The sequence below is a fragment of the Leptodactylus fuscus genome, chromosome 1, assembly GCF_031893055.1.
Source record: "Leptodactylus fuscus isolate aLepFus1 chromosome 1, aLepFus1.hap2, whole genome shotgun sequence".
Taxonomy (NCBI): domain Eukaryota; kingdom Metazoa; phylum Chordata; class Amphibia; order Anura; family Leptodactylidae; genus Leptodactylus; species Leptodactylus fuscus.
Window position 1 is genome coordinate 167403194 of NC_134265.1, and position 13585 is coordinate 167416778.

General features: G+C 39.1%; 1 long non-coding RNA gene across 1 annotated transcript; it reads left to right on the forward strand.

The window, feature by feature from the left end:
* Positions 1 to 10925: 10925 nt before the first annotated feature.
* LOC142194530 (uncharacterized) lies at positions 10926 to 13238 on the forward strand. Its single transcript, XR_012715038.1, has 3 exons — positions 10926 to 10995; positions 11385 to 11455; positions 13041 to 13238. It is a non-coding gene; the product is annotated as an uncharacterized LOC142194530 (long non-coding RNA).
* Positions 13239 to 13585: the final 347 nt, after the last annotated feature.

Sequence of the window (13585 nt, forward strand, 5' to 3'; positions counted from 1 at the left end):
CCCACTATTCTTATAAAGTGGAGGCCACCTGATTTAGCTAGCCAATGACTGTATACATTTTTTTTCAATGCCTACGTTGTCCTAGTTCCTGTCCCATCTCCCCTACGTAGTTTTTGGTGTAAAAAAAGCACCAGGGAAAGTGGGAAGGGAATCAAATTTTTATTGTGTTTACTGTGTGGTATTTGACCAAGTGCAAATATTTCGAATACCGTAATATTCGATCGAATACCTACTCGATCGACTACTACTTGCTAGAGATGAGCGAACACTGTTCGGATCAGCCTGGAAGCACCTGTGACGCCGGCCGGCCACCGTCAAAGTCAGTGTCACAGGTGCTTCCATTCATTTCTATGGAAGCATGCTGTTCGGATCAGCTGATCCAAACAGTGTTCGCTCATCTCTACTACTCGCTCATCTCTATTGAGTAACTGATAAATTATATATGTTATGTCTGATCAATAATTTACAAAAAAAAAAAAACAAGCCTAGAGAGATTAAATGTGCTTCGGGTTCTGTTCATTAAGGGTAAGTCATTTTTGGGTTTCTCTCCATTCTGGCTGGGATTTCACTTAGGGAAACAATATCTGGCTATAGGTTCTTTTTCAGCCATCTATAGCTGTACAGTTCTATTTACTGGCATTTTACTACTTTTACACTAGTATAAATCGAGGCTTATACAGTGTACTAGTTCACTGGCTTAAGTTTTGAAATGCTATATTTAGTTGTATTACTTTTATATTCTGTGTGTGCTATTTATTCTGCCCTGGTCTGTTCCTCCATCCTTTTACATGTACATTCACAATTATTCCCACCTGATTATTGTTTACTGTTGTATTTCCTATTTTGTGGTTTCCCCCATTGCCAATACGTGTTATATATGTAATGAACATGATTGATTTTCTTATACTGTTGTGGGCATGATTTTTTGGTTTTTGATTCACTTTATGTATATGATCCTTCTATTTGGATGGTGTATTTGATTGTCCCAGTTGTAAATATTTTTTTTAAAAATTTGATTTTTAGTGAGAGAAAAAGAGATTTTACAATATATTCAGAAAGGCGCCAGATGTAAATTATTGGCTGACCAGTAAATTTGTTGAACGTAATAATAGGACCTGATAGAGGTAATTATACAGTTTCCAAATATGCCTCTGTTATTCTGCTTTGCTGTCATGCTGTCATAACCCCACTATTGAAGAAATCCTTCTATGACTATTCCTGTGCTGCTATCGACCCATCTTTAACTTCCTCTTCATCTCCAAAATCTTGGAACGCTTGGTCTATTCTTGGTTAATCCCCTATTTTTCTGCTAACTCTGTTCTTGACCTCTTACAATCTAGATTCCATACTCCTCACTCTACTGAAACAGCCTTCACAAAAGTCTCCAATGATCTCCTGGCAGCTAAATCTAATGGTGACTATTCTCTTCTTATTCTTCTGGATCTCTTAGCAGCATTTAGCACTGTTGACCATCAATTCCTCCTCACTATGCTCCACTTTGTCAGCCTCATGGGGTTCCTCAGGGCTTGGTCTTAAGCCCTCTGATACTCTCTCTCGCTACACAGAACCTATTGGGCAAACCATCACTAGATTTGGCTTTCGTTACCATCTTTATGCTGATAACCAATTATGTACATCATCCCGTAACATCTCCCCTGCATTACCATAGAACAGCAGTGAATGTCTCAACTATCATGTCTTCACGCTATCTGAAATTGACTCTCTCAAAGATGGAACAGTCACTGTTTCCACATCTAATAGATCTGTTCCTGATATTTCCATTTCAGTCTCCAGTCTTCAGTCTATAACACCTAGGCAGTATACTTGCTGTCTTGGGGGTTATGGTTGACTCAGACCTTTCCTTCACCCCCCATATCCAATCACTTGCATGTTCATGTCACCTCCACCTCAAAAACATCTCCAGAATATGCCCTTTCCTTATCAGAGCTAAATAAAAGACACTTATTGTCTCTCTGATTCATTCTCGCCTTGACTACTGTAACTCCCTTCTAATCTACCTTCCCCTTACTAAACTCTCCCCTTTACAATCTATTCTGAATGCAGCGGCCAGGCTCATCTATCAGTCTAGACCAGGGCTGGACAATTAATTTTTCCATGAGGCCACATGAGACATTGAAATGGTTCTCGAAGGCTATGCGCACCGTGGCAGATTTAGCTCCACCCACTACTTTGTTGCCTCTGCCCATTCTAATCCATTTTTCTATGTGCCTCCACAAAGTATAATGCTCCTATAGTCACCCTAACATTATATACCCCTACATTATAATGTTTCCCTCCAAATGTCCCACAATATAAAATCCTTCTCCATGTGCCCTAGTTTAAACTAGCAGAAACTAGAAGGGGACATTAAACTGGGGCACCTGGAGGGAACATTAAACAGTTGGGGTAGTTGGAGGGGAACATTAAACTGGGGTACACCCAGGTACACTCCATGGTTTAATATCCTCCTCCATCTGCCCCTCAGTTTACCACATTACCCCACACGATATGATGCCATTTCAGACAAATTTTTTATGTCCAGGCACCATCTGAACATTAAAGGAAACAACTGGTGATAGCTCATAAAGCTTTATAAATGTGTAATGAAAGTAACCTCTATAACGAAAATTGTCTGACCACTCTATAAGCAATGCTACCTCCTAGGTCACCCCTGCTACCTCTTGTGTCACTCTCCTCTGCCTCATAAATTGCAAGCTCTTGTGATCAGGGCCCTCAGTCCTATTTTGTAAAGTACTGAGGAATATGTTGGCGCTATATAAATAAAATGTATTATTATAATGATTATTATTATTTATTATTATTATTATTATTTGTATGGGAATTTAGAGCTGTGACCAAAGCACAGGCAAGTTGAGACACACCTTTGAAGCACTTTTCCTTTCATAAGAAGTGAAGAGCAATTTAAATTTAAAGGGATTCTACCACTAAAACACTTTTTTTTCTAGTTACCACGTCGGAATAGCCTTTAAAAAGGCTATTCGTCTCTTACCTGTGGAAGTGCTCTCCGCCGCGCCGTTCGTTCAAAATACCGGTTTGTACCGGTATGCTAATTAGTTCTCTCGCAGCGATGGGGGCGTCCCCATTGCAGCTCGAAAACCGACCGCAGCGCCGCCTCTCTGGTCTTCGGTGTCCTCCCCTTGCCTCTTCAGCGTCTGTCGGACGCCTGCGCAGTATGCTCTCTGTTTGGCGAAGATTGCCGAACGTACTGCGCATGCACGAAAGTGCGGTGCCCGCACTATGGCTGGGACCGCAATTTCACGCATGCGCAGTACGTTCGGCAATCTTCGCCGAACAGAGCGTACTGCGCAGGCGTCCGACAGTACGCTGAAGAATTAAGGGGAGGACACCGAAGAACAGAGAGGCGGCGCTGCGGTCGATTTTCGAGCTGCTCCTGCGATGGGGACGCCCCCATCGCTGCGAGAGAACTAATTAGCATACCGGTACAAACCGGTATTTTGAACGAACGGCGCGGCGGAGAGCACTTCCACAGGTAAGAGACGAATAGCCTTTTTAAAGGCTATTCCGACGTGGTATCTAGAAAAAAAAGTGTTTTAGTGGTAGAATCTCTTTAAAATAGAACACCGAAGTTGAACAATATTTTGCAAAATGTAGAATGACCTATAAGCTAAGGCCCCACGTTGCGGAAATCCAGCTTTTTTTGTTGCTTTTTTTTTTTTTTAGCCAAATCTAGGAATGGATTGAGTAGAAGATAGACATATAAAAGCTTCCTATATGTTTCTTTTGTAGCCATTCTTGGGTATACAGCAGTGAAGATAAAAAATTGAAGATCCAGCGTGTCCTTAAAATTTTTTTCTCTTTATTCAGTGGCCCATAGCCATATTAAAAATGAATCACAGACAAGGATGGTATAGAACAAGGCAATAAAACCAGCATTAAGTCTGGGTATGGCTCAACAAACCGCAACAAAATCTGCAACAACATGATAATGATAATTCATATGTCTATATGATGTAGTTTGTTAGGCCTAAATTTGCATACAGCCATTATTCCTCTATAAGAGCTAAGTAACATGTAATAAACTTTAGAGCACTTAGATATACATCTGAGTACGTGTCGCTTTGTGTTCTCCCCGTACGGGCAACCATTTTGTTTTTAATTTGGAACCGACAGCATGTGCTGCCTGGGGTTTTCCCCCAACATTAGTTAGCCATTAAAAAAGATATCAACTACTGAAGACTCTCAAGTTTTTTGTTTTTATATGTGATAATATTACATCCCTGTCCCGTGAGTCCTAGCTTTTAATACAAGACAGTATCCTGTTGGCCTTAGTAGCAGCTGATTGACATTGGATGCTGTAACTTAAAGGGATTATATCATTAAAAAAAAAAGTTTTAAACTAAAAGCACATAGAAAGGCAATTCATCTCTTACATGTATTTTGTAGGTCCATGCCACTGTTTTTGAATTTTTCTTCTTTTCTTTATTATGCTAATTGCGCTCAGAAAGCACAAAGGAAACACCTGTACACCTGAATATAGCATTGTCATCCATTCTAGCGCTCCCTCTGTCTTCTGTTCCTGACGCAACTCCTCCTATTTGGGTTCAACAATAAGTCTCGTGTAAGAGACCACTGCAAAATGCCAATGGGACATGCACAGTCGTCTGTTCCATTGGCCATTTTTTGCTGGTCTCGTCTAAGAAGTGTAGTGAAGAGGAGGACATGCATCACAAGCAGAAGACAGAGGTGGCGCTGGAGTAGGAGACAATGCTATGCTCTGAGCATATTAGCTCAATTAGCATAAAAAAAGAAAAGAAAAAGAATAAAAATTCAAAAACAGTGGACCTGTAAAATACAGGTATCTTTCTAAAGTGTGTGCAAGGCATCATGACATCTGAAAATTACCAAAGGATTTTGGGTCACAATGCACAGTCCAGTGTCAGGACAATGACCTTAAACATACCTCAAAATGTGCCAGAAATGGATGGAGACAAAGTGCTGGAAAGTTCTGAAATGGCCAGCAATGAGTCCAGATCTAAATCCCATTGATCACCTGTGGAGAGATCTTAAAATTGCTGTTGAGAGAAGACACCCTTCAAATATGAAAGACCTGAAGGAGTCTGCAAAAGAAAAGTGCTCCAAAATTCCAGTTCAGAGGTGTAAGAAGCTTGTTGATGATTATTGAGGCAATTAATTTCAGTTATTTTTTCCAAAGGATGTGCAACAAAATATTAAGTTTAGGGTAATTTTATTTAACCCATTTTTGGATTTTTGCTTGAAATTCTAAAAATTGTGTGTTTTTTCTTAGTTTTTGAGTTGTTCCAATACACACAAAGGAAATATGCATGTGTATAACAAAACATATGTAATTGCAGTCATTTTCTGGGAGAAAAACTTGATTTTCTGGGAAAATTTCAGGGGTGCCAACAGTTACAGCCATGACTGTATATATGCATACACAAGGAGGGGGGGAGGCATTAGGGTGTAATATTTATGTAAGAGGGCATCAGGGACATAATTAGTACAAGGAGATAAAAGAGGGTATAATTTATAATAGAGGAATTGGACAGTATTAATTGGAGCTGGAAATCAAAGGCATTATTGATTTAAGGGGTTAAAAAGAGTATTGTTAATTAGGGGGCATTAATTATGGAGAGGCTATTAATTAAAGGGGGCACATAGGAAAATTATTAAATTAAAACAGCACACAGAAGGATGGAGATTTTATGTAAGAACAATGTGGGTCAGGTACTTGCAAAAGCAAGAAGTCACAACTGGAAGAAGTGATCATGGTGGTCTAGATGGAGGAGACAAGATATGTGAATGATTACAGTCAGTGACATCACCTGTAAACTGCTATCTACCACTACATATAGCTACACCACTGGAAAATATTCTATACAGGGGATGAACACAAGACAAGATAACAACCTCAGCAGGTTAGCACAAGAACCATTTTTCCACTCTCTCATCCCAACTGCCTGTCTGGATCAGATTATACCTCAGAGAGTTCTGAAGTAACCAAGAACATGGTGGAGGGAGCTGTTATTAAGAAAGAAAAGGCAGGTTGTTTCACCAAAGCAGGTTGTCATGATTTAGTGATTGGTGAAGGTTTGATTTCAGGGATACCCAGTGATTCCAAGAATGGGGACATGTCCTCCATGTGGGTATAGTGGAAAGTCATGAATTCTCTATGGAACTGTCAGAGATTGCAAATTACAGTTCTTGGTTATCTCCAGCATCCCCATAGAGTTTGAATGGAGTAGCAATAATAATAGAGGGGAAGAAAGGAGAGCATCACTGTTTCTTATTTTTAACAAAGAAAGCCGAACCTCACAACAGTTCGCTTAAGGCCAAACTTGTTCGGCACAAGCCCAAAAAGTGCTAATATTCTATCTGAGGCTCCTAAGAACACAGAGTATAATAACTGCAACTCCATTGACACAGAAAATATTGAGATCCACTCCCACCAATCAGCAACTTATGTTCTATCCTTTAGATCTTTTACGTCATACCTTGCTTTGATGGCACAAGTCCTTTAAGGTAGCAGCACAACTTGTAGCTACTTTACCGCCCTCTCTAAGCTATCTGCTGTATCCCCTCCTCCTGGGCATGTATTCCTTCAAATAATAAAGACTTTTCTTATTTACATTAGATTGACTTAGAATATGTTTTAACATTAAGTCTAGGTTCACACTTGCGCCTGTTTTCCGCCGGGGGAATCTGTTCCCCATTCCACTTGAAAAATACAGAGAGAAAAGCGCTGCAAGCACCACTATTATAGTCTATGGAGTCCGTGGGACCCCCAAATGGAAACCCGAACACAGGCATGACCCTAGCATAAGCAATATTTTAGAAGAAAAACATGAAATATGTTTTAACTTTAATAAACTTCAAACTTTTTTAACTTTATTTCATTTTTCCTTTTTTTGTAAAGTCAGCAAAGGAATATACACACCTTTTGGATTATTTATGTGGCATAGGGCTGCATTGTTCAAGACTTTATCTTCAGCAGAGCTTTAAATCAAGTCTTCGTTTTTCTATCTCCCTCCAAGAAGCTACATTTGGTCATATCTGACAATATTGCATTAGGAACCAATGCTGGTCACTCTGTAATGCACACATTATCAGTGATCTGAACATTGCTTTGTCTGCGGCTGTCAGATTCTAGGACATTGACAAATAGGTCCCAGAAGGTAAAATGTATAGGGCACTTCAGACATTTATAGCAAATTTCTACTGCATCGCACAGTAATATTCCACAAGCAAGTTCCATATACATACATTACTCAGTAAATCTACTTTACAACTGTATATAAAGAATACTCAAGATGGGGGAAAATGATATGTCTATCATTTCTAATAAATGCATCATTTTCATATCAATGGGACCTATAGTAATATATTCAAGGGAATACCATGTGACCCAAAGGCTTTGATTGCCTATGTAAGGTGCCAATAATTTCCTTTATTGTTTATTTCAGATGCATCACCCTTATCTATTCATATTATAGAAAGAAAAAAAATCTATAAAAATATATATATAATATTGATGTGACAGCAGCATCATCTGCTGGTCTATTTCAGGATAACACAACTGCAGACTGATATCTGGATACACAACTCATATATTTTCCTCCATTGATTGTGACAGGAGCTTTTTCTATTTTAGTTATTTAACATGCACAGTTTAACAAGGAAGAAGCCGAGTAAATAACCTGGTTGTCTGAAATGTAAAAAAATGCATTATTGCTTAAGACGTCTTTCAATAGCATGTACATACAGGAGAAAAGTTGTATCATTACTGCATGATTGAGGCCTGTCTTCATGAGCTCCACAGGTTTTCCCATTAATTCTAGCAGGTGATTTGGGAGTACGGTGGCGAGAATGCTAAAAGCTGTTCCTGTGACATTTAAGCATATGGTCGGCTTTGCAGAAATAAATCATTTCCAACAAGCGTCAAGCTTTTGCTTCATGTTGAGAAGTAAATTATTCCTGTAAAGGAACTCAGCTCCCATTAAACCACCAGCGAATGGCTAAATGAAACAGAATCTTAAACCGCAGGTTTAGTGACCAACATCATTCATTACTACTGTAGTGTCCAGCCTTGACTGGCACAATTCCTAACTGAGGGCAAAAGCAAACTAGCTTACAGATTTTGGATATGGAATTTTACTGTTTGTAACTCAGCAGAAGTTCAAGGGGTTTCCGGGCTTTATTAAGTGATGACCTAATCTCAGGATAGCTACAATGAAAACAGGAGGCAATCCTTTGTGAGGACCGTCAGATGTCCAAAGCTAAGACAGATCTCACCTATGAAATAGATGATTGAGGCATTAAGTCATGAACATACACCAGTACAATTTCCAATATCAATGAACAGGATAAACAGCAACATTGCAACTCCACCAGTGAAATCCAATAACATTGGTCCATAAATAGGTATGAAAAAAGAGGTGAAAAAGAGGAGCTACAAAGCCAGAGCGCTACCACCAGATAAGTTCAAAATGTATGAGAATTTATTAATAAAAAACATCCAATAATAATAATAATAATAATTAAAACCAAAGAGGAGAAGGAGTACTAACACGCTCAGCTTGGCTATTCCTTAGTACTACTAACATGCTCATCTGGGCTATTACGCTAAGGAATAGCCAAGCTGAGCGTGTTAGTAGTACTAAGGAATAGCCAAGCTGAGCGTGTAGGAGATATAGGAGAGCTGGCAGATATGCAGCAGACTAACACGCTCAGCTTGGCTATCCCTTAGTACTACTAAGACGCTCAGCTCGGCTATTACACTAAGGAATAGCCGAGCTGAGCATGTTAGTAGTACTAAGGAATAGCCAAACTGAGCTAGTCGTGTTAGTACAGGAGGAGTAGCTGGAGGGATGGTTGGGTGTAGTGCAGAGCTCTTTCATCTGTCCGGAGTAGCCGGGCTAACCGCACGGTCAGCTCTGCTATATCTCGCTATAGAAATGCATTGACAAGCGTTGATTGGCCAGTCTACGGCATTTGGCCAATCAACGCTGGTTCTGCCTGAGGAGGCGGAGTCTAAAATAGGACCAGAATGGAAACTGCTGTGGACCGATTTTAGACTCCGCCTCCTCAGGCAGAGCCAGCGTTGATTGGCCGATTCCCGTAGACTCGCCAATCAACGCTGGTCAATGCATTCCTATGGGAAAAAGTCAGCTCCGGCATATCGCAAGCTGACAGGTGACATAATAAAGGTACTTGATGCCTCCAGACATGTTTCCCCTGCTGTCCCAGTTGCTTTCCAGGGTGTTGGCATTTCCTGTGGTGTGATAGTGTGATAGTGGACTTGGTGACTCCCCTGAGTCGAATGGTGGGATCCCCTGTAGCGAAGCATTTTCTCCCATAGACTAAAATGGGGTTCGATCGAATATTCGAATACTGAGCAGCTATTCGAAACGAATCTCGAATCTCAAACATTTTACTGTTCGCTCATCTCTAGATATCATGTGTTGAACTAATATTTTTTATGGGTACCGTGGATGGCACTGAGTTTTTCAGGGTTAGCAACACCTTTATTATCTAAGGGAAAATATTCTGCACAATTGTGTAACACAAATATTTCAGTGAGTACTATGTGGTACTGATATTTTTAGGAGGCAATATACATTCAGATTGTATTGGCACAATCCTGCAAATGGATCACAAAAGTGACAGGTTTATGCAAACCCCACCCAAAAGTGATCATTTTAGGCTAAGTCCTCATGTAGTAGTTCACATTGAAAAAGTGATGAGGCAAAAACCACGGCGGAAATGCATTGCGCTTTTCACAAAAAGTCTACAGATTTTCCCTTTGCGGACTTTATGCTTCAATTATGCCTATAGAGAAACTACTGTTGTTTCCGTAGATAGAATTGACATGTTGTGATTTCCAAAACCACGTTGGTATTGGAAATCGTAGCATTTCTGCTGCACATATTTTTCTGCAATGTGTGGATGGGATTCGCTAGAATTCTATCAAATTTGCAGAAACTGTAAAATATCAAGTTTTTTGCTTCAGCCAAACCATGGTGTTTATGCCACGGGGGGCTCCAGCATTAGGAATGCTTTTGTTGTTCTGAGAATTCCCCAGAATGTTGATTAAATATGCTAGTTTTTGCTAATGTTGATAACTGTAAAAAATCATATGGGAGTGAGTGTCATTCCTCTACTCAGATGTGATCCATGTGGTATATCAAGAGGAATCATAGTGTCTTCTTATTGGAGTCTTCATGAGAAGTAGCTACAGGAAAAATATACAGAATAAGGCCCTGTACCCACGGAGTAATGCGCCGTTCATTTAGACACGTAAACACGTGTCAGAGTGAGGCGCTTCAAAACAGATCCTATTGACTTCAATGGGTGCCGGTTTACGCGCTGCACATTGAAATCAATGGGAGGCTTTATAACCTATTGATTTCAATGTGTAGCGCGCATAAGCCGGCACCCATTGAAGTCAATGGGATCTGTTTTGAAGCGCCTCACTCTGACACGTGTTTACGTGTCTAAATGAGCAGCACGTTACTCCATGGGAACGGAACCTAATAGATGTAGCAGTCAATACTCAGCCTTTTATGGTTAAAGTTGTTATGTTTAGAGATCAGAGACTCCATCCAGGTCTCTGTGTATGTATCTGTGCATTGTCCATATATGAAAACGCCACGTACATGTGATACCCCAAAAGGAGCCATATACTGTAAGTGTGATTCCCCCCCCACACATGTGCCTGCCAATCATTTATACCAATAAGGTAGGTGTGTTTTAGGAGCTTACTATATGTAATAATATATGGAATACTCCAATATAGCTAATACCTATGACTCAACATTGTTTTCCAAGATAGAAGTATTTGTCACCAGTTGTAAACCATTAACTCTTTATGTCCCATTCACATGAATATTATAACATTATAACTCATGGTACATAACATTAACTAATGCAATACATTTTCATACCGATTAAAAGCTGATTTCCTCTGCAACAAGATTGGCCTTTTACATGAAATAGGTAAGTTCACTATGTCACCAATCACCCCACAACAGAATAGAAGCCATTCTGGTGGCAGTAGATTCCATTTAAGGCTCTCACTTAACCGATTCTACCACTTCTTGTGTATACAGACATTAAGTTCTGAAATTGACAAATGTACAAACCATTACTCAACATTCTTGGTTTCAAGACTGTCTTACCATCACAGTTTAACAACGGTAAACTCGAGCCCATATTTTATCTTCTTACAGTTGGATGACATACATCTGGCCTTGTTTTATGAACTTCTTTTGGTAGGCTTAAATCAAAGTGTAGCAGCTGGTGCTAGAATTCTGACATATAACAACCATATAAATTACTGTTTGTTCCCTGTGACTTAAACACTGTTATTTGTGTATGTCTTCCAGCATGTTAGTGTTATTATATAAAACTATATATTTTCTCCCACGAATTAGAACCCTTCGACCTGACAAACATTGTAAGTTAACATTTAACTTTCATTTCTTATCATAAAAACTTATAAAAGGAAAAATCCAGATAGTGCAGGAAAGTCTTTCATCTGACTTGCTCCTCTGTTCCAGGGAATTCTTATATTTTCAAATCTAGGACATCATTTGCAAAAAATAGTACAAGATCAAAATATTTGTATTTACTTCTAGTACGACAAAAAAACACTCAAAAAGAAAGATGTCTTGGAGGCCTGGAGATCCGCTGTCTACCTCTTTTATATGAATAATTTAATGCTCTCATAGCAATAGTTCGCTCAAGTGGAAGCTGACTAGCGTTTCAAACAGCTTGGTTTTGGTTAACTGAGCTGCATAATCATTAGATTTTACATTACGTAATGATCAGCAGAATTCTGCAGCCATTCTAAACATGAACTTTTAAAAGTAAAAACACTTTCAGCAAATTTATCAATGTCAGCAAACTAGGTCATCAGCTTCTAACTAGTAAGATAGTGCCAGCTTATGCCTTCCCTCCCTGCACATCATTCTCACCGTGAAGACTGAGTAAAACATCTTACCTTTAAAATAACTCTCTTGGCACCACAGAGCGAGTGATATGATGAAGTATTTGAAGTATAGCTAAAGAATCGAGATCTAACAAAGTGAAATCTAAAATACTGGAGACGCTTGTGCAACAAATAATATGGATTTGTATTCTTTTCAATGGATCGTGCAAAGTAACCTAGAAGAAGAAGAAATTATCTAGTAGAAAACATATTGCAAGATAGTGTTCCATTTTCTATCATGTATGTGCACTATATATTGCCACAAATAACCAATGCAATAGAATGATACAATATTATATCCTAGTCCATTAATTATTGCCAAAAAATGATAAAGCACTATTATTTTGTACAGAGACTACCATTACTCAACTCATTACCCATCACTAAAAGGGCTCAGAAACTAGATGTTGTATGTGAAAATCTTCCATTAGAGCACCAGTTTCCAAGGTACTGAAAGAAGTCTGCCTGACATTGGCAATCATTCTATTGTCAACATTATTATTACTCATCACCAATCTTATGCCCCTGTTCTCACCTCTCTCCTCTATATGTTTGGCTACATCCATAAGTGGCAAGTAGCTTACTATAAGTGCAATTATACCCACATAACTTACCCAAGATGAACACTCCTGGCCTGTCCCTTTATATTTATGCATGGTACCCTCCATTGGTCTTACTGATATTTATCTGGGCTACATCACGTGGCTTTATTGAAGATAAACTCTGGCATGTTCCAGCTCATATCCATTTCCTATTATTGACCTTTAACTATTCTGACCCGCTTAATACCACAATCCCATGCCAGACATTCTCAGCAGTCTACATGCTACAAATTGGTGACTGCTCCAGGCAACCAAGGAATGAATTAAGAAAGTTCATAAAATCTTCACTGACTGGCTATAGTGGTGTGTTTTTTGTTTTTTGTTTTTTTTGTATTCTATCTTTCTAATCAATGTTAAAGAAAAATCACTTTTGTTTTTCCGATATTGTCCTTGCTTATGTCTTGTGGCCCAGGTTGTCCCTTACCCCTCTTGTGTTACCTCCTTCCTAGTACTGACCTATAACCATCCTAACCTGCTCATCTGCATAATTGCTACAACCTTGTCTGACATGAGAGATTTAGGACACTACAGCCTTGGGACCTCACCAAAGAAGTCAAATGGTGAAGACAAAGACCTTGTCTGGATGGATGAAGACCACAATGCTTTATTGATGGCATATTATTGTTCAGCTCTACAGTATATGTAGAGTATAAAGTCAAGAAGTACAGTGATTATAATACTGTCTTTTCTGAATCAAATTCACAGCAAAACTGCAAACATTTGTCACCGCATACTGAATTAGTACTTTTTATAACAGATGTGCAGTGAACTAAAAGACTTAGTAAAATTTACATTTAGGATGCCAGAAGGAACAAGACTGTCTACATTCTGTGTTCTTGTTATAAAAATTCTAAGTACCTTAGGCATGCAGTTAGCTAAGATGTCCATGGAAATGGCTTTCTGGTATATTATCCTATTTAAGAATGCAGATACTAGCTGTCAAATATGAAGAATTTTCTTTCAAAATGTATATAAAGTAAAGACAGAATAAACA